General features: G+C 40.2%; 1 protein-coding gene across 1 annotated transcript in view; it reads left to right on the forward strand.

Moving 5' to 3' along the window:
* The window catches only part of LOC308192121 (uncharacterized protein), a gene marked incomplete at its 5' end in the record, with an annotated part of 233,436 nt that overhangs the window by 100,221 nt on the left and 111,118 nt on the right, over positions 1 to 22,097 (forward strand). The window contains 2 exons of the mRNA XM_080585356.1: positions 1,720 to 1,823; positions 3,917 to 4,032. The remainder of the gene's footprint in view (positions 1 to 1,719; positions 1,824 to 3,916; positions 4,033 to 22,097) is intronic.

The following is a 22,097-nucleotide window of genomic DNA, read 5'->3' on the forward strand; positions in this document are numbered from 1 at the left end:
TTTCTGATTACCTATTAGTACCTTGATTATAGGACATAATACTGTCTATAAGAGAGGCATTTTTCTTTTTAATGAAAGTAGCCCACTCCAATTTTGCCTCTATTTTAATTACTCCTTCAAACAGTTTGGAACTCACGTTTACTCAAATCTTGGCTAAGAGTTGTCAGGTAGAGGTGTAAAGTCCACTGGAGGTTATTTTACTATAGCTGAAAAAAACATTGAATTGGGAATCAATAATATGATTTAGAATGAAAGAGTTAACTCCTACAGCTTCACTGCCACTGTTCCGTTGCAGGGACATTACTAACAAAGGCTTAATTGTTGTTTTAGCTACAAAAGAACTTAATGAAGGTCCCAGACACAGACTGCCATTTACACTGACTGTCCTTTTCCAAAGCAGCTTTTGTATTAAATGAGTTCATTATTAAAACATGGTAGCTTTAATTAAATCTCTGTAATCTCCAATCAGGAAAATGGCATTAGCCTGCCAGCCAGGAAAATATGGTAATTCCAGTGTCCCCGTTATTAGTGTTGGATTGTCCGTTGGAATATTTGATCAAAGGCGTGGAGAGTTTGATGCTGTTCTACAGTAGGGCTAGCCCAAGGTACTCAGCCGTGTGTCCATGCAGGAGTTTATAACAATTAACACTCTTTCTAAACACTGGACCTAAAATCCTAAAGGATGCACAAAAGTAGTGCTCTTGTACTGGTCTAGCTCTTCCTCATGTGGTATGACTAGCATAATTTACTGGCACATGGGAAAACATAGGTGTGTAAGATGTGTTTACCTAACCTCTTCTGCTAAGGGTTGTAGTGTTGGGAAGTGTAGGTATACACACAAATAAAAATTGTTTATTTTTCATTGGTTTTGTTTAGATTATGCCCAATAGCTTGATTTAACATCACACCTCTAGATACTGGTTCAGATGTGAGATCAGAAGCATCGCTAAAGCATTTCACCCATCTCACTGGATTAAAGCACCATAGATACAGAACTGGTAAATAACTATCATTGGTGTAGTTGTTTAATGAATGAATTTGTTTCCATGTTTCTGTCCAACTTGGCTTTAAGATGTATATATACTTAATTCTTGTCTCCTCACCACTTTTGAGTAAATGACATAGTTGCACCAGATTGAGAAGGAGAGTGGTGCACAAGACACCTACTTGCATGGTGTCCAAGTACACATTACCATGAAGACATACTCAGGTCGTCTATGTCACCAAGTGGGTAACTCTTTCTTCTAGGGAAAGGCAATAAGATAAGATGATGGAGCTGTTTGTGCTGGAAATCCACTTGTCACTTGCTCATCCATCATCACTGTCCTTCCTGATTCCACTGAAATCACTGATGGCTGCTGCTGACTTCAGGAGAATGAGGATGAAGTCCCATGTGACAAATACGAAAATGATGGTAGCCCTAGACTTCTGAGCTTTGTAGGAATGCAATTACCTTAAGTGGGGGGAGGGAAATGCAATTATTCAGAAAGCATGTGGCATGCTTTTCATTGATTAGACTGTCTGGTTTGATTAAATTCCTCAATATTTTTATAGTTCTATATAATAGCTCTATTTAATACAGCTCTAACTGCTGCCTTACATATTTCCTGGGTCCTTTTGTTCTAACTCATCTGCTTTCAGGTCCAGGTTTATTTTTTCAATGCATTCAGATTCTCCACAAACGTAACCTGTCGTTATGTGTTTTATCTGTCTCTGCAGATGCTTATTTGACAGAAAGTTTCCATCAGCTCCAGAGAATGGGTCCCGTAAATAGCCTTTGTGGTTCTCAGATGGAGTACTTGCAAAATGGAATTGATTAAAAGGTCAAAAAACATTACTGTTTCAATGTCTGAACTGCTCCATCAAAGTGGTAGTGTGGCAAGTGTGTGCAAATCTTTTCAAGGGACTAGTCTGCATTTAAAAAATTTGTTTTATCTTTCAGATCAGATTTCTGATGTTTCCCAAGCAGAGACATTTTAAGTTATAGATACAAACAAGTCTCTCCTCTTACACTAGTGTCAGATAGGAGTAACTCTGAAAGTAGTGAGGCTCTTCTAGTATGAGTTACAGTGGTATTGAGATTGAAACCAATGCCTTCATCAGTATAACCAGCTAAGGTGAGAATGATGACAGAAGTGGTAGTAACCAGAAGATACCTGGGTCTTACGCCAGAATGACTGATCAGGAACCAGTGAGTATAATTCTGGACATGCTTTACAAATAGTACACAACGCAGGAGAAGTGGTTAGCCACATATCCTCTCCTTCTGAGAAAGTCAGGAGGGCAATGAAGTCTCTAAACTGATGATGCTAATATATAAGGATATCATGGCCAGGGCTTGGCAGAAAGCGTGTTTATTCTCAGGTTACTTTCACAGCAGCTTTTGCTATTTTATTATCCAGCCAGCCTACATCAGGAAGTAAATCTGCTCTTCACCATTTAAAATACATATCCCACAAATAATTACTAGCCACTGCATTTCATTGTTCGCATTGAATCCCAGTGGAGACACATAATGCTAACTTTTATTGCCAGATAGGTACGAGCTGTATGGTGCCTCCTTCTTGTGATTTTTTTTCTAGCAGGAAAACCTCACTGAGATGATGAGTACACCCCATAGTAAAATGCAAACCTTTGCTCTGTGACGAAGGCAAAGCCTCAGTGTGAATAACCTCTGTGTCTCTCCATTCACTCAAGAGTAAAGAGAGATAATTTATGTCTGTCTGCAACATCATTAGTGAATTGGGCGCTTGAATTAAGCATTAGGGACCTGAATAGGGAATTGTTTCCACCTTTCCTTATGTGCACTCTTAGAAACAGAACTTCTTTTAGAATGTAGTAAGTTGGTTTGTCTTACTTTTGATTTAGTTAGGCAACCACTGGGCAAACTAGCATCAAACTGAGACCTGTCTAGTTGATAGATTTTGTACATTCTTACGCATAGTTTCTCTGTGGTTTGGATGGCTTTAGGAATGGGATTTACACACAGGTTTGAGGGGTGTTTCTATCAAATTCTGTTCACAGAACCACAGAGTAGTTGAGGCTGGCAGGGACCTCTGGAGGCTGACGCAGGGACACCCAGAGCAGGCTGCCCAGGGCCGTGTCCAGTTGGATGTTGAACATGTCCAAGGAGGAGGCTCCACAGCCTCTGGGCAGCCTGTGCCAGTGCTCCCATCACCACACAGCACAGAAGGGCTGCCCGGTGCTCAGAGGACACCTCCTGGGCTCCGCTTTGTGCCTGTGGCCTCTGGTCCTGGTGCTGGTGCTGGGCACCACTGAGAAGAGCCTGGCTCTGTCCTCTTTGCACCTGCCCTTCAGGTATTTATAGGCACTGTTAAGATCTCCCCTGAGCCTCCTTTTCTCCAGGCTAACAGTTCCAGCACCAAATTCTGTTACCACTGGAGAGGGAGACATTTCATTTTCTTTTATGTTTTTTACTGGCAGCTTGAGGAGGTATACACATAAGCTGTGCTGGGTCCCTTTGGTCTGCTCTTACACTGCTGTACAGCAGTATTGGGTCTGGTCTTAGCTGGTGGCCTGGGCACTATGAGCTTCTAGCCTTTTGCCTGTCTATGCCTGCAAAAGACTCAGGATCTGCCCAAGAGATGGGCAGTGTGCCTATACGTATCTTAAGGTGCAGGTCCTTACCTTCTTGTAACTCTGTTTAGAGTTCCTGCTACAAGTTTAAATGTTTCCTTGTTTTCACAGTGGGAGAAGCTGAGAATGGGAAAGAAAAATATAAGCAAGTAAACAGGCAATGCATTGTAATCTACATGCTGAAGCATGGCTGTCATCCCTCCAATTCACCTGCTAAAACAGCTCTGGGGGTTCTCAGCTATCACATGTGGCTGTTGCTGCTTTGCCAGCAGCATTGGTCTCTGCTCATAATGTTCCTGTTCTGTTGCTGGTTTGGCAGGCTGCTAACGTTTTCCCGAGGAAGGAACACATACAAGGGAGAAGGAACAATGAACTTGAGAGCATCAAGCTACTTAAAAATAAGGTTCACTGCCACCTCCCCCACCGTACGTTACTGTGAGTAAAGCTTCAGCACTAATGTTGTGTACAGCAGTTGTAGTGCAGGGCTGTCAGCCCTAATTATTGAGAAACAGAGCAAATGGATTGCATTACTTCTTCAAACAGTCTTCCAAAATTGGACTGTCGAGCAGAACAAGGCACTCGTGCAGCTATAGGCTTTCACATGGTTTGAATTGAAGCAGTTGTCTTCCCTCTGCTCTCCCTGCAGTATCAAGCAATGCCAGTGTTAGTGCACTACCACCGGGAAAGCACTGAGCTGAAATGCAGAGTAATCATACTGTATCATTTATTATGAAAAATTAGAAATATACAGTCGATCCAGAGCTGAAGTGAAATATTCAGTTAGGAATAGGAATAAATCACACAAATGCAAAAATATAAAAGAGACTATAGTGTGCACTGGAAATCATAGCCTTTGTCTGGGATTCTGCAATATTGTGATTGCCTGTGAAGTTTGCAGTTTGTGATAGTCACAAAGTTCTATGCTATTCTATGCTATTCTGTGCTATTCTATGCTGTTCACACAACCCAGTTTTTGTTAAATGTGTGCTGAACTGGAATCATAATTCCTGAACTGTAGTATGTATGACCCAAAGACAAAACTGTTTATCACTAGTTCTTCAGATCTGTGGAAAGTTTGCTTCTGTGGGACTGCTGTGGTCAGTGGCACTGATCTCTCTACCATTTTATTTTATTTTATTTTATTTTATTTTATTTTATTTTATTTTATTTTAATGTTTAGGGGTTGTGCAGAGCCTCAAATATATTAAAAGGAAGTTTAACAGAAAGAATCTATTTGGTAATAGCCACACTCTCTCGCAGTCATAACTTGTGATTAAAAAATGTGAGAAAAACTGCTCTGCGTATAAAACCCTCAATATCACATTAGTGTTAATGCTAGCTTCATGTTACCATTACCAGCTTTTTTGCCAGCTTGCAAATTGGCAGTGTGAGCTTGTCTTAGGCATTGTCGTTTCCAATGGCAGTGGCAAGAGGTGATAGGTATGGAGCATGACCATGCACACATTTAGAAAAACTCAGATATTTTTGTGTAGAAAATGTTCATGTTTTAAGTGAAAATGAGAAGAAAATGGAGATCAGAATAATAGAAATCATTCTGCAGTTCTAAAACTACAAAGACCTCTTTATTAAACCTGGGTAAAAAAATAATTAAAAAAAAATTCCCCTTTCATTATAGAAGAAATATTAAGCACACCTTCTATTTTACTGCTCTGATAATGCATGACACTGCACTATCTTTCCCTGACGATTTACTTTTCTACCTATTTACTCACGTGTCTGGCAGGTTATGATGTAGAATACAGTTCTGTACTTGTGACTAAACCCCACTTCTTCACATACTGCCTTCTCTGAGATGTCATGTTCCATCAGTAATGCTGTGAGCAAATTGTTTCAAGCACATATTCCTCCTTCTGAAATATTTGCTTTTATTTTAACAAACAAACTAGAACCGAGTAGCCTAAAATTCGAGCATGTATTCATTTTCAGCAGTTCAGATTGTAGTACGTTTTTTCTTTGTTTTGAATAGTGAGGGAGATGCATCAATGAATGTAAAGGGGATTCAGAAGGCTGGGAAATTAATTTTATAAACCCATTGTGGCATGTATGCCCTCTTGCACATTAATTTTATTTTGTTTTGTTTCTAAGCCCACAAAATACTAATGAGGGGAATAGGAGGGCCTTTTGGATCTACTCCTTTTGTCTCTCTTCTAATTTACTGCTACACAATTTACAGCAGATATGCAATGTCATTGTAAGCACTAGAGACAACAACTTAAAACGCATAATAAAAATTCTCAGTTTATTAGATTTGTCCTTCTGTGATTAAAAACACAACAGCAGACATCTGTTGGACAACTTACGTGGTTCCTTATTGTCTTGGTATGTGAGAAAATACTGCAAGCTGTATTGCCTAGCCTTGTTGGACACTGGTACTTTGTGGATGCACAGGAAATTAAGCATATGCTCAGTGGTGGAGTTATAATAATGTGGAAGTTTGGTGTAATCTGTTGAAATGAAAGAGTGGTGTTCCTTGTACTGTGCCCTATGGAAAGTAGAAGGAGGGATGCTAGGAGCCCTCCTTCCTTCCCTGATTTCCTGCGGTATATCTGATTGGCTGTGAATCAAGTTTGACAGAAAAAATGTGTGTGTGATAAGCAGCATGTTAACATCAAACTAATTTTGCAACTGCTCCTTTGAAGCCTTGTACTATGGCCGTTTCTTGAAGAGATCCCTGTATAAAGAGCAGCATTACAGAGCAGAGCACTACTTTCACTGATTTTCACAAGAAAATTTAGATTTTTTTTTTCATTCAGTAAACATACTTCCTTCAGGCTTGCTTAAATGGGATATCTCCTCCCTTAGCATCAGTAGTTTTCTCCCTGTGAGTACAACTAGCCACTCTTTTTGAAAGGTGACTGCTTTGAAGTTGAAATAGCAGAATAGCACTGTAGACTGCCAGCAGGCCACACACTCTGAGCATGCTTTCAAAGTAAAAGAGATCTTCATTATAACAACAAGGTGTTTCAGAGATATCCAGAACCAGCTCTGTGTTTTGTGAGTAAATATGCAGTGATACCCATAAAAAAGTCACCAAAAGCACTATATTTATTTACATACCTATGTTCCACGTGATATTTTCATGCAGCAAAGATAACAAAACAGGAAAAAGCTTTATCAACTAGATTTTTTTAAATGTTCAAGACTCATCTGAATAAAAGTACTTTCAAATTTGTGATAGAGAAGGTTTAAATCTTCATGCTTCAGGACAAAACAGCCTCCTACAGGAGGTTTAGGAAGGAACTTATCTTAAATCTAAATAATTATATGATTTACTGCTGAAATATTGGGCTATTATTTCTCATCTTCAAGACAAAGATGGCCTACATAGGAGCAGTGGGCCTCTATTTTGATATGCTGTGGTGATTGCCATAGAGTGGTGTCTTCATATAAATGCATCGCACCCTTGCTGACAATCTGGGAGCTGCAGTATGTAACAAATCCTTTGTTATAGTGAGCTCCATATCAACAAAGAGATAAGATTCAGAAATGGAGCTTTGTACCATTCCAGGAGATGAAAAACAACTGAAAAAGGCCTCTAGTACTCAGGTCTTGCATCAGGGTAATGTGGTCAACAGTCAGGAAATAGAGAGGTGTGAAGGTACATGCCAGGCAGTTATCATCCTACCTCTTCAGGACTGATGGTCATTGCTGCAGAAAAGTTCGTCAAAGTTAACAAAATACCAAATAAGTGGTGACTTCTCCTTTCTTGACATGTTCAAGTTGACACTGGGGACATGTGGAATACATGTTAGTAAAACAGAATGCAGTAGATTCAATACCAAGGCACCCAAGGTAATTCTGTGCTGTGTGGTATGCATACATTAGAAAGAGTCAAAGTCAAACTAGATGACTTTATGATATTTTCTTGCTGTTTATGAGTAGAAACGAGAAAAGACTTAGAGAATATCCTACCTGGCAGTTTTGTCTGGCTCCAAAGAGTTAATTTCAACAGGCATTTCAGCTGGATTCCCTCTGTTAGCTGTATCTGAACTGAGTGATAGAGAAATTCCTTGGAGCTAAACTGTGAGTGTAATGCGAAGAAAAGTCAACACATGCTATGAGAAATCAGGGATGATTTTTTCCAGTGTTTACCTTGGTACGTTGTATGGCTGAGAATTTTCCTTCCTGGGACAATGCAAGGGGTATTGGTGGCATATATGATATTGAGCTTTAAGACTCAGTGAGGAAGGTTGAGAAATTAACCTCTGGGAAGTCATGAAAAGGCTAATACCTAGCAAGTATGGAAAGGTTTATGTAGCTGATGTGTTGTTGAAAGGCTGGAAACACCTTTGGGCTATGTTTTACTCAACTGTTAAATTGAAAGTTGCCCTTTTTTTTTTTTTTTTTTTTGGTTAAGAGGTGGAACTTTTCCAAGGCATTCTAAATGAGAGTTTGATAGCTATCCTGCATCTTCTACAAGTAGTAGAAGTATTTTTCCATCCACAAGATTTCCTTTTCCCATGTTTTTTATTTTTCCCTTGTATCTGATTAAGCAGGTGAATTATTTTGCATGTCTTACAAGGAGTATATTTTTCCTAAAAGAAGGCCTTCGATAGTGTTCAGTTCTGAGAAATTTAGTAACTGTGTTTGCTACCTGATGTCAAAACAGTTCACCTATTTTATTATTTATTTATTTATTTTCGTATCTACAGCTAGAGCATTTTTTATGGTACTTTGTTCCAAATAAATATTTCTGACTAAGTGGATCAAACTAAAACCACAATCTGTAGATGCTTCTTTCAACAAATACCAGACTGGGATAGTCATTTGCTCACTCATGGGTTTTCTGGCTCCTTTCTGATTAGACATTATCCAGCGTTTAACAAAGAAGTCTAGAAAAAGATTACACTTGCTTTTGGATCTTGGTCAAATCTGACTGTATTCTGATAAGAAAGATTTAAAACAGCAGGTATGTACATAAATTGCACATTTTCAAGTAAAGTTTCAGGGTCAGATGTAACAGTTACATGGCACAGAGGTCTTGCTTTCTGGTGTAGGCACCATAAAGAGGAAGATCCCGAAGATCCCAAAGTCCCTTCTTTTGATCTAAGGAATTTAGAAGGCATCACGTAGCAAATCTTTGGTAAAACCAGGAATATTTCCCACTTCTCCAGACTCTGTCAGCCATGAAAATACTTATTTTGTCTTTACTGGTTGACTAAGGGATTTTTTTCAGTGTAAGGAAAAAGGGTAGACTGATCCTGAACATAGTTGTCTCAGTATCTTAATTTTCATTACAGAACTAGAAAGCTTACTTTTTTTTTTTTTTTCTGAAGGGAAAAAAAAAACACACACTTTCTGGTGTGCCTCCTGACCTTTAATAATACCACAGACTTCTTTGCCTTGCAGTGAACCAGTTCCACAAGGAGATTGCCACATCAGATTATGTGAGTTTGCTTCATTTCCAGGCAGTGCTATTTAATATACATCTGCTATGTAATAGATGCAAAAAAACAAAATGATTTTCAGTTGCGTTAGTCTTTATTGGATCTGACCTCTGGTCTAGGAGGTGAAGGGAGAGTGGAAAATGAAAGCTGATTTGGTATTAGCCCACTATTCATATTAGAAAAAGTAAATGCTTTTGCGGTTTTCCTTACAGAGGTGTCTTTATTCATTTGACATGCCTTTAATAACTAATTCTAGTTGTCTGGTTGCCAAGATAGATTTCCTACAGGCAGACTTAAAAGTGATTTTGTCCTCTTTGAATGCGTGGCTTCAAATGATCCCAGTACAGCAAACATTAAACTTCCCCCTAGACCTTGAGATTTTCTGAAGCACTGTAATAATATAAAAGGATAAGACTATAAGAAAAAGTAAATAAATGAATTAAGCATGCACAGTATGATATGTGCAAGACAATAAAACTCCTTGTTTCTCCGTGCTAGCTAATATCTCCTTTCTAGTGTTGGATGTATGCTGTGGATTTCTCACTATGCCCATTTTATGGATTTTGATAATCGCCATTAAGAGACCCCTGGGGATGAGAATGTTTTGTAGGTTTCATCTGAAAGCAAGGAGCCAACAGACCCACAAACGTTTCTTTTCATGGATAGCTTTGTCAGTGTGAATTTCTCATATTGTCGCAAACCTTTAAATATTTGCTGGTGTGTATATGAGCATTTTCAAAAATGGCATGTGAACTGGGAAGTCGGATGTCCTTGTCATTTAACTGTGCCATGCACAGAAAGCATTTAGGAGCAATATTCCAAGTTGGCTTCATGTGAAAACAAATTGAGCTTAGGCCTGCTTGTCGTTTAGAAAAAAAGCTTGAGAAAAAATATTTTAATTTCTAGGGGTGGACTCAAACCGGCAAGTGGTATATCGGCTACGGAGCTGTCCCTAAGCATTTTGGATTACAGTTTGTTTAAAGTTTGGAAGTTGGCTCTCTAGTGTAGATACCCCAAATCCACCTGCTCTTTGGGTATTTGAAGCCTAACAATATATTAATTACTCTGTGGGTATTAGTACATGGCTTTTTATCTAAGCTAAGTTTTAAATGGGCTTGGTGTGGTAAAAAAAAAAAAAAAAAAAAAGCAGCCCTGCAGCTGAGAAACTCTCAGACACACTTTGTTTTTCAGCTGAGGAGCTTGGTGTAGCCATAGACAGGTTGTGCTTAGTGACCAGGTAACCTCATTCAGTGCAAGAAGTTTCATCTCTGTCCTGTCATCTTCATGGCCTCCTCTGAACCCGCTTTAACAGCCCCACATCCTTCTTGTGCTGCGACCCCAGGGCTGGAAGCAACACTCCAGATGGGGCCTCACAAGGGCAGAGCAGAGGGGACTGTCACCCCCCCTTGCCCTGCTGGCCACTCCTCTGGTGATGCAGCCCAGGGTGCAGTTGGCCTTCTGGGCTGCAAGCTGGCACTGCTGGCTCGTGTTGAGCTTTTTTACATCAAAACCACCAAGGTACATAGAGAATCCCTTGTTATCCTTTGCACCCCTTGCCAAGCTCAGTTCTATCTGTGCCTTGGCTTTCCTGATCCCATCCCTGCACATCCGGACAACATCCCTATGCTCTTCCCAGGCCACGTGTCCCTGCTTCCACTGCCTGGGCGTTTCCTTCTCATGCCTCAGATCGCTCCGCAGGTCCTTGCTCAGCCATCCTGGTTGTCTGCCCTCCCTGTTCATTTTCATACACAAGGGAATGGAAAGTTCTTGTGGTCTAAGGAAAACATCCTTAAAGAGTTGCCAGCTCTGCTCATCTCCTTTGTCCCTAAGAACAGTGTCCCAGGGGATCTCATCCACTAGGTCTTTAAACAGCTGGAAGTTCACTCTTCAGAAGTTCAGGGTCCTGTCTTTGCTCTTTGCCATGCCCGTATTCCCTGAAATCACAAACCCAACCAGGGCATGGTCACTGCAGCCCAGATTGTCTCCAGTCTTCACCTCTAATGAGTTCATCTGCATTGGTGAGCACCAGGTCCAGTAACACTTCTCCTCTGGTTGCTTTGTCTACTACCCGGACCAGGAAGCTATCCTCAACGCACTCCATGCTTACTGCGTGTTATGTAGCTTTTCCAGCAGACAGCTGGGTAGTTGAAGTCCCCCATCAGGATGAGAGCATGTAAATGTGACGCTTCTTGTAGATGAAGCAAGAAGGCCTTCTCCATGGCTCGTTTGGCAAGCTCTTTAAGCACTGTTGTCAAAAACAATTTACATTATGATTTAACACTGATTGATCTCTGCAATAGCTTGTGCAACCCCTGCATTTCTGTTTCACTGTGGACATACCTTGCTGGATAAGGCTTGGGTTCATCCTGTTTAGCTTTTTTTGAGGGCTACACTGCGGTGACAGCTCAATAGCATTCTGTGTTTGATTTAAATGCACAGGTCCATAGGAACAACCAAAGAGGACCTGTTTCTGGCAGCTGCTTACATCATACGTTCTTGTTATTTCTCTTTCCATACATGATCTTGCATCTCGTACAATGCAACTTAATCTCCTTTCCACTAACTGTATGACCTCAAGGTCTTTTAAGATGTCATTCTGACACTCCTGTACTGCCAGTATCATGGTCATCAGCAAATTTTATCAGCACAGTTTCACATCGTTATTCTAAGGACTCTGCTGCAAGCATCAAACATACTCAGTCCCAAAACTAATCTGTGATCAGCTCCATGGGTAGCCTCCTATGGAGCCAATAAAACTTCTCAGATATTAATTCCTCTTAGCTAGTTCCCTGTTAATCCTGATTATTTTTCCATTTTTCCTAGTAAATTACTCTCTGACCCTGTATCAAATGTTTACAGAAGCCTAGACAGAGACATCTTCCTTTGTCTGTGAGACTGGTTCACTTTATAAACAAAGCTACAAGCTTTGTCTGAATGATCTGTCTTTGGTAAAACCATGTTGCTTATTACCACAGTTTCTTTAAAATTTGCAGCTTTCTTGGTACTCCTGACCCAGCAAATGTTGGGACCACTGAATGACTCAGTTCCCCTGAAAACTCTCAGTGCAGCAAGGATCCTGTGATATAAATTAAATTGAATTTTTAAAAAAAAGCAAAATCATGCTGGACCTCTTTTTCTGCTAAAGCTTTTTTTTTTTTTTTTAATGACAAGGATATGATAAATGACTGCATGTGAAACATTGCCCTACCACAATGAACTATGAAAGCTAGCTTGCACAGTAAAGACCTGCTTAAAGAATTGCTATTTTAAAAGGAAAGCAGTTGTTTTGAAATGTAATTAAATATTTTGGATAGTTTCTGATAAATATTATTTTTAACAGGACACTGATTCACACACCATGCAAGTTATATCCATGTGATTGTATTTTCTATGGTATCAAACTTCCTGCCAAATTGCAGTATTGGAATGTTTTTTTGTTGTTATGGGTCTATCAACATTACATCATTTACTCACTGCATCACGTGTGACACACATGTCTGTGCTTAATCTTTACAGCTAGGATATTCAAGCCTGCTTTAATCAAATGTTATACTATTAAGTGGGTGTTATTCTTTAAAGCTTCCTTGCTTAGGAGACAGGTCTGTGTTTTCATGTGTCCACCTGCTGGGAGCTTGCTACAAATTTAATAGAATCATAATTGCAACAATTTGACACATGCTAGAGACCAAAATTTAAACTTGGTTTCCTCCGTTCTATTGTGTTAACTCTTGTTTCTCTTGCAAGCATCCCAAAGCTCTTGTTACAGGGGCAGGTATTTATTGGAAGATGCATATCCATACTCTCAGAAAACCAGGAAGACCATCTTCTTCTTGCAGGAGATGGAATTGGCAAATGATGAAGTTGTTCAAATGCAAAAAAGTCTTCCATCCCTTGTAGAGGTCCCTGTGAATGGCCCCAATGCACACACTGGCTATTCTTCACTGCTGTTGACCTAGAGAAGAGACGGACACGCACTTCAAACAGCCCTTTCAATCCTTTTCATGAATGAAAAGCCTTTGGGGTTGGATCTCATACCCCTCAGGTACCTGAGAACAAGGTTTGCCCAGTTATTAAAGAACACAAGGCTAATACTAGAACTATCCTGTGCAAACGAAGGTGCTTTCAGCTCAGATGAGCTTAATCTAGCTACAAGTGGTCTGTCCCACAGGGGCCTTTCTTCTTGGATCTTTTGAGTAAGGTGATGAATATTTCTCCATGCTGAGCCTTAGGAGGTAAGTTACACAGCAATTTATGCCATCTTTTGGGAAACTCAGGTAACTGGGAAGGATTTCTTTGGTGAACATGACTGTCAGTAGTATGGGAGGAGCTCAGCATTGTGAGTGCCTTTCAGAACAGACGGAAATCATGACCTATGTAAAGAAAAGCTTGGCTTAAAAACCCTCTCCTTCCTTTCTCTTTCCTCAGTTGCCCTAGGTATTTGCCAGCTGTGCAAATGCATGACATATACATTGCGAAGACTATCCTAAAAAGCACAACAGTGAGATTCCTATCAAGTTTCTACTTCCAGCGTTTTCAGTTTTTTACAGTTCAAAAGGTGCAGTGTACTGCTTTGCACTGCCCCAATCAAGGACTTGAACGTGGAGGTCGTGCTGTGCTGAGAAGACACCAAAAAGCTCCTTGATGGGCCATTGATATAGAGCAACATTGCGCAGAGCTTACCAAAAGCAGTGATCCCTCCTGTTGCAGATCTCCACCAGGCTCTGAAGCACAAGAAATAGGGCCACTGAAGTTGATCTAATATTGCTTGTTTAAAAAGGTTCTGAAAAGTTCCCTATTTACATATGTTCTGGCGTTTGAGTTATCGGTTCAGTCCTGGTGTTACCAAAACTGGCAGTTATCTTGCATAATGTTTGAAAGATCCAGGTCTAAAGGCCTTTTTCACAGGTTGCTGTGTTTTGAGCTGCTTCTGTGCTGTCCTAATCAACATACAGACTTCAGGAAGGCCAGTTCAGCTGCACTGTGAAATAAATGGAGACAGCCCCTTACTTGTCTGCATTTGGCATCAAAGATAATGAATGTATAGATATCCATCTCAAACTATTTCCCCAGTAAGCAAGGAAGATATTGCACGGATGAATTATCATGTTAGAGATTGCCTATTGACTAAAATTTATCTGTTTAAATGAAAATAGCTTTTAAATAACATTGTAATAACACGTCTTTTTCCAGCTGGTATGTTTGTAAACACTGAATATTAGTTGAGAATGACTGTTACCTATGAGCATGCAAGGAGCTAAAGGAATTATTGGAGGGTGGGGTGTGGGGGCTTGGCTGGCTTATTGCTTGACTAATCAAAACATTTCAGTGCCGTTAATTACACTCAGTGGCTAAGCCGGTATGTAAGTTAAAGACTTAAAAATGATCTGATTTTCAGCTCTTTTCTATTTCATTTTGTAGCTAGTGTAAGTGATTCTGTGTCATGAGAAAATGTATACAACACTGATAAATCCATAAAGTATTTGACCTTTAATCAATCCTAATATTTTCAATCCACAGAGCCTTCTTAAATGCCTGTAACCTTGGCCCTTCCACTCCCATTCATCACAATTACTGTTAGAGCTGTCTGATGCAATGCACAAAGCATTGCACGTTGACATCCAATATTTTATCATTAATAAAAAAAAAATAGTAAGAAACATTCCAAGTATTTTTGCTGTTCTGATATTTTCCAGTGCCATGCCCAGGAGAGGAAAAGGGACAGTTTTGATGTATGTTAATGCCAGCAGATATTGTTAATTAGTGTTTACTGTTAGCAAAATGTAGATATAGTTGATTCTCTAAACAATTTGATTCTTGATGTTATATTAATTTTTAGTGATTTTTAACCATTTCATACTAAGAATAGTGTTTGTAAAATAGTTGGCTAGAGTATGGATTACATTTTATGCAAGAGTTTTAGGAACCTTAGAGAGTTGTATGCATGAATTGAGAGTTTCAGACCAAGCCAAACAGACCTTGTTCATATTGGAATACATCAGTTAGGGCTAGTAGGATTGTTACAAAAAATCTACTCTTTTCTCCCATCCCCCAAAGCTTTTTCATTTTCTTGATCAAAGAACACTGTAGTGATGGATGGAAATGCTAACAAAGTTTACCCATAGAGGGGCTGGTTTCCGTAGATGGCTGAATGATCCAATGCAGGGAATGCTGGACTGCTTGTGAAGAAATTTGTTCTGCTGCTCACTTGCCTAGGCAGTTTCTTTACCTTTCTGGGGCCTTTTACTCTCTGTGTGCCTCGTTAGTGAAAATTTCAACTATTTTTTCTTTCTTGGACAGTCTCCTTCCATACACATTCCTTTGCATAGTATAAAGAATATCGCATTTGGATTGAGATAAGTATGATAAAAATAAATATTACTGAAATTTTCTCTTGTGTAGCATAGGCTTTCACATCACCTATGATTCACAGCCCCCTTGAGGCAATAGGTGCTGCCCAAGATTTTTGCTGTAAGAGAACTTCCATTTTCTTTGCGTTCAGAATGAAATATGAGTCCTTGGAATTCTCCTATATGAAAATACCATTCTGATATGTTATCTCACTGCTATTTGTCCAGTTTCAGACCTATAACATGCTCCCCACATCTCTCTCATACAGTACCAAAATACTCTTTCACTGAAGAGTATTCTTTATATATATGCATATATATCTTTATATGTGTATTTCTATACATTTCACAATAGGGAGGTATCATGACTACTTCAGCAGAGAAAGGTCAGAAGTGCAAAGAAATGGCAATATTAATGGCATGTTTTATATATGTGAGCTCCATCTTAGCTGGAAGGGTTTTATGTTCTCTTTCTCCATCTTGCAGATTTTTCTTACCATAGTTTTATGGGTCCTAACAATTTATTAGCAGGAATTATAGTTTTAACAGAAATCATGGAAAAATGACATGGGAACATGATCTAAGTCCCCCCTCTTCCCCAGTGATAGTTCTCTGTTGTTTTTATAGCTATTTTGCCAAGCCAAACAGAATGATCATAACTAAGCAGTAATGTGTAAGAATTAGCATGATACGTCTCTGCAGTGCTGGATGGAAGAATGAGCATGATTTCATATCTACTGCAGTTACCCCGTGGACTCTTTCTGTCTGTGCAGTTTGTGTTGGTGGAAATTTCACAGGAATGTCATGGAAAGATTTATGGACTTCCTGGCCAGGTCGATCACTAGCTTCTCTGACATCCTGCTCTGTTGATAAGATTGATATTAACTACAAGATAAATTCTCAACCCTGCTCCAGAGTGCTTGGCGATCACATAATTTGAGTGCAGGAAATATGGACTGTGCCATACTGTACAAGGGCTACCCACAGACTAACGTGTCAGACCTTCAGTTTTGCATTAAAAGGTTCTGAGAGAACATTTTAGATGTATGAACAGACAAAATTGGTTAATTCTACCATATTTAGTGGAACCAGGGAATGCTAAAGGAGTTAGTATCCCATTCCTGAGTAATAAAAGCTATGGCAGCAACTCCATTCTGCTGAGAACTGAATATCCTTAATTCCCAGAAGAAAACTACTGATCATCAAAACTCATGTTTTGAAGTATTTATCCAGCAGCCTTGAAGTTCTAGAGGTCCCAAAGAATAACCATTCCCATCATCTATGAACAAAAACTCCTTTGTGTATATTTAACACATTTTTTAAAAGGATTTATCATTTAGTACTTGCAGCTTTGCTTCAGCTTGGTGTAAAATGGAGCACAGATTTTTGTCTGGGTGTATGTTGATTAGGTTTTCCATGACAGAAGCTCTGGAAAGAGCCCATCTTAATAACACTTCCAGGTACAAGATTGAATAGAGCTGAATTTAGGTTTGAAATCTTTTCACAGTTTCGTAGAACAACCAGACTTCCTCCACGCAATGATATAGAGCACTAGAATCAGTCTTGGATATTTTCCAGTATATGGTTAAGTTGATTTCCATACAGTGGCTATTTGCAGGGCTGCTCCACCTGTCATTCCATAGAACCTTCCCCTTTTCCCTATAGAGGGAAACACCTGAAAGGATCGCTTCATGTGGTACCACCGTACTGCTTGAAGAGGCTTGGAGCTCGAGTCCAAGACGATCAGAAGATATATAAGATCAGAAGATCTGATATATACGTGAGTACTGTGCAGGTATTGACCTCTTCCTTCCTCCCTTTTTCTCTGCAGATACATAGACACTGTAAGAAATCTATTCTTGGCTACTGTAGTTTGTGTTACTAGTCCCACATTTTAGGGCAAAAGCATTGCTTATATTTGTGAATAAGGAGTACTATTGCATATCTCTTGATTGTCCAGAATTAAATTCACTGCTGAAACTGCTTTTGCTGATTTACGTCAGAGATGCAATGCTGGTGAGACTGATATCTTGTAGACCTCTATTCGTTACTTTTATTGCACATTGAACATATAATCACTGGTGAGATGCTCATCTATTACTGCATAAAATAATGCCAGTTCTGTAGGAATAGATCTGTGAAAAATATTACTGTAAGTGTTTTTCTGGGAAATAAGTGGTCTGCACTCAGTGATGGGCAGGGTATAAACAGGGTGGGGATCAGGGGAATGCATCTCACTGTCTGATACATTCCTCCACCCTGGAGGATTTTGTCATGAGGTTTCTGAGCATCCGCATGTGGCAGTTGTCTTACCTGAATTCTGCCTGCTAAATTCCCCCCTTCTCACCCTGTTGTGCAGAGGAGCTCTTCAAGCTGAAGTGGGACACCGCTTTTGAGGATATGCAAGTCATGTTTGCTCCTCAGAGAGGTGTTTGGGATCTTAATAAGAGTGTTACGTGAGTAAACGGAGCAAGATTCATACCTCAGGCTCAACTCCCTTCTCTCCTGTGTGTGTTTCCTTAGTGCCTGTAGGCAGTGTCCTTTCTTTTCCTCTGCCTCCTGTTTCCTTTCATACCCAACACTCATTCGAAAAAGCCAAGCCATATACAGACACTGAAACTGTTTATCTTGGTAGAGTGAGCATTATCTATGCTGTTCAGCTTTCTGCCTTAAGTCATTTGTGTCGTCTTTTTTTTTTTTTTCCTGAACTTGACTCATTTCCTTGAGTCTTGTTGTTTAACAGCTTGACTTTTTATCCAGATACTAAATTAATGGAGTCAGCCTTCCCTGAAGCCTTTTGCTGTCCCAGTCTGAGTTTTTCTGGGTTCTTTTTTCTTTTTTTTTTTTTTCCTAATTATTTTTCTGTTTTTGGAGAAGCACTGCAGCTGGCTTTAGAGGTCAATGGCCTCAGACAGGTTATGCCTGTCCTATATTCTCAGGCCAAAGTGGTATTCCAGGCTGGAAAGGAGAGACCTTGTAGTCTGGTAGCAGTAATCTCTGAAGATGGGCCGAAGTTTATCTATTTCTTCATGAACTTTCCATAGGTTTATAGTGAATTTTCAAATCACGCTCCTTTTCTTCAGATGCTAAGCTGATTGACCTCCCGGTGGTAGGGCCAAAGGAAATGCACGTTGCTTTTCCAGTGCCTTTAGAGTTCAAAAGGTTTTACAAGGATCTAGTGAAATATGACTGTTTGTGTATTCTAGTTTGGGAGTTTAGGGTCATGCTTCCCCTGTTTTGTGCAAAAGGAAAGGAGAAGTAAAAAGGTGTATTTCACCCAGCAGGGGATAAAATCTTTTTGAAGATATTTATGAATATATTGTAGTATATGGAGATCTCCTCCTGAACGATCCTATAAATTTGCTCAGTGATGTCTCTTGAAAAATTCTAAGGTAAAAATACGTGCAAGTTTTTATTCTGTAGAGCTCCTGGATTTGTTCTGTGGGCTCCACACATTTCTGCGGACATGCCTCCCATCGGAGGTAGTGGGTAGTGCTGCATTGCATATGAAAGTCAGGGAAACTAAAATAAGAAGATAAAGCTCTATGCCAGGGATTAGTAATAAAATGAAACTTATATCCAAGTTTCTGTGAGGAGTGAAATGACACAGTCCCCTCCCTATAGATGAGCCTGCAGAGGCATTGTGGTTGTTCATGTCTACACGTATTTATATATGGCAGCTTTATCACTGAAATATCAACAGCTCAGAAACAAAAAATCAAAGTAAATAAATTTTCCTTCATTTGAGTTCTGTAAACTGTTCACAGCTGTTACTTCAGCTGTGATGTGGGAATATTCTGCAAAAGGAGAGGAATCCTCACAGACTGAAGTTCAGTTCCTCCATATTCCTCCACCAGTGGCTCGTGGCCATGGCTTGCACATACGTGGAGGGGCCTGAGTTTCTCCTGCTGAGCTCAGGGAGCTGCAGAAAGCTCGGGCTTGTATGGATACATACCTTATATGTGTTTTATGCTGCTAAGTAAGCATGAAGCTCAGCTGTGCATGCAGACCTTTGTAGGACAGACATGTTGTGGTAGTAAGTGTACTTTACTTTCGGGGCTTGCGTTCTCTGGTTTGCATGGTGTAGGGGGGATGCTTTGTTTTTCAGGGGGAACACAAGCAATCTGTGTTCCCACACACCAGTTCATCTCCTCTTCCTAACCCTGACATCTTCAGAGCAGTAGTATCTGTCACACAGGGGGTTCTGCAGGTACAGGCCTGTGACTCCCCGCTAGTGGTGTTTACACACCTTTCTCATCCCCTGTGGAAGTGGCTGTGTCATCTTTGGAGACCTGATATTCCAGAAATAGTGTCAAAATCGTGTAGCACAGTGAGATTTCACACACGCAGAGTTAAGAGATTTCAAAACCTGTACTTTCACAAGCAACAAGACTTGACAGCCCTGTGGCTTTCTCTAATATAAATGAATGAAGCTGTGGTTAGACCTTATGAGGAGCTTTTCTCTCTTTAGAATATCCTCTACCACAGTGCCTGTTTTCACAAAAATAACAAAAACAAACAAACAAACAACAACAACAAAAAAAACACGCAGAAATATAATAGCTAAGAGATGTGGGCCTTTGAGTGGGACTCAGCTCCAGATGTGCAGAGCTGGGTGTGCACACATCCCATTTAACCTGGTGTATCTACAAGGAAGCTGGGTGTTTACCTACGAGCTATGACTGATCTCAGCAATCAGATGCAATCAGTATGATCCCTAACCTCACCGACCACCTATGTATAGGTGGTTGAATGCCTTGTGTCATTGGTGGCAAGAATGGTAGATGGGACATACAGCTCGTGGGGCTGAGCACAGACCTGCTCCCACCCTTTAAATATGGGTGAAATTAGTTAGAGGGCTATAATGCTTTTAGGAAGGGGTTCGGTAGGATTATATGAATGTACACATGTAACACTGTTTTCTTGGAAAGCTAGAAGTTGTGTAATTGATCCCTTTTATTTGTTTTGCTTCTGATGCCTTCAGGTTTGTTTGGGTCTTATATTCAAGTTTTTCTCATTACCACACAAGATAAAATGTAGATTCTTGTAAAGCTATAAAGACAAAACCCCAATACAGCTCTTGCTTCCAGAAGCTGAAGCTGGTAAAACAAAACAAAACACCAACCAAAAAACACCAACCACATAAGCCTTGTTGTAAAATACTGAGTTGGCAAAGCTGCTGCTGTTTTCCAGTTATATACCAGGATATACAGTGCATGCTCCCATAGCAAGCAACAGCATTCAGCTTCCAGAGAGTACACCCAGGCTTCCCTTATAAACCCAGCAACCACAGCAAAGAGGCAGATTGAAAGAATCCCCTAATGAGTGAATATATCCAGGGCCTTTTGTTCCCCACCTGCTGTTCTGACAAACACGTGAGCTATTTTGCCATCAGGTATCCCTATGTGTGTCCAAATTACAAGTGAGAATGAGAGAGAAAAAGCATTTCTCTACTCATAAATTACCGGCAGATTTAGGAATGCCATCTGGAGTGTGTGTGGATTATTAGGCACATCTTTAATTCTTTTGTCAACCTCTATTATGAGGTAGTTTCACTTTGATGCCAATTAAAACATAATTTTTCACCTTCCTATGCTCTTGTTTCATTATACGTATTTTAAAAGTGTTGCTTGCTCCTGGCCCCTAGAACAATACAAAAGCCTTTAACCGTCTGAATTGAACTACTGTGGTCTTTCTTGTCAAAAAGAGCTCCTGGATTTATTTCTGTGTACATTGACGCTATAAAATGTTTCTCTCTTCTGCAGGCAATGAGCTATAATAATCAAGTTTCATTGTCATTTCAACCTTTGTTCTAAAACATTATGATGTGTAGAAAATTGATTAACTGGAATTTAGTATATACAACAAAAGGAAACTTTGTTGAAACCCAGAGGGCCATTTCTGCTCATTTGATAAATGTATTAGTTTCTTTGGTTTCCTGAATTACCAGGTAAAGGGCAACATTTTCCAGATCTAACTAATTTCACTGAAACATATGAAAGACAAATACCAGAAGTCAAATCTAACATATTCTTCCCAGGGGCCTTTAAAAAAAAAAAAACAACAAAAAAAAGAACCACCACCCCAAATTCTTTATTTTGAAAAGCTAAAGTAAGAGTGCAAAATTAAATGGATGATTCATGTGAGATATGTGAACTGAACAACACATCAAGCTGTTGTACCAGCTGAAATGGCCTGGGTTTCCTCAGCACTGGTACAGAAAAGAAACAAGAGCTGAAAAGAATACATTGCTGTTTTATTCCAACCAGGCAAGCGTCACCATATCTCAGGCTCGCAACAAACCAGACCTGCTCCAGAGAGCTCTCCGTGCAAGGGTGAGGGCCTTTAACCTCAGCGACAAGTTTGGCCTCCTTTGTCCCCCCAGAGCGTGGAGGGGCTGGGGGCTGGACAGGGCCCATGGGAGGAGGAGGAGGAGGATCCTCAGCACTGGGGGCCCTGGGAAGCCTTTGCTCCCTCCTGCTTCCACCGCTGTGCAGTCAGATGCTGCTCCTTCATAAGCCTCTTCCCTCCCGCTGCAACTTGCCTGGATGTGGAGCATGGCAGGAGGCCACCTTCCTGCCCAAAGGCAGTTGGTGGCTTTGCAGACTTGTGGTCACACACAAAGGGACCTGCTGGGCTTGGCGGTGAATGGTGTAAGCGTGAGGGATATGGCAGCCTCTGTGGCCAGGTAGTGTGTGGGAGGGAAGCGATTGTAACCAGTAGAAATATTAGTTGTCAATTCCCT

The sequence above is a fragment of the Anser brachyrhynchus genome, assembly GCF_964034855.1.
Source record: "Anser brachyrhynchus genome assembly, chromosome: 3".
In the NCBI taxonomy this organism is placed as follows: domain Eukaryota; kingdom Metazoa; phylum Chordata; class Aves; order Anseriformes; family Anatidae; genus Anser; species Anser brachyrhynchus.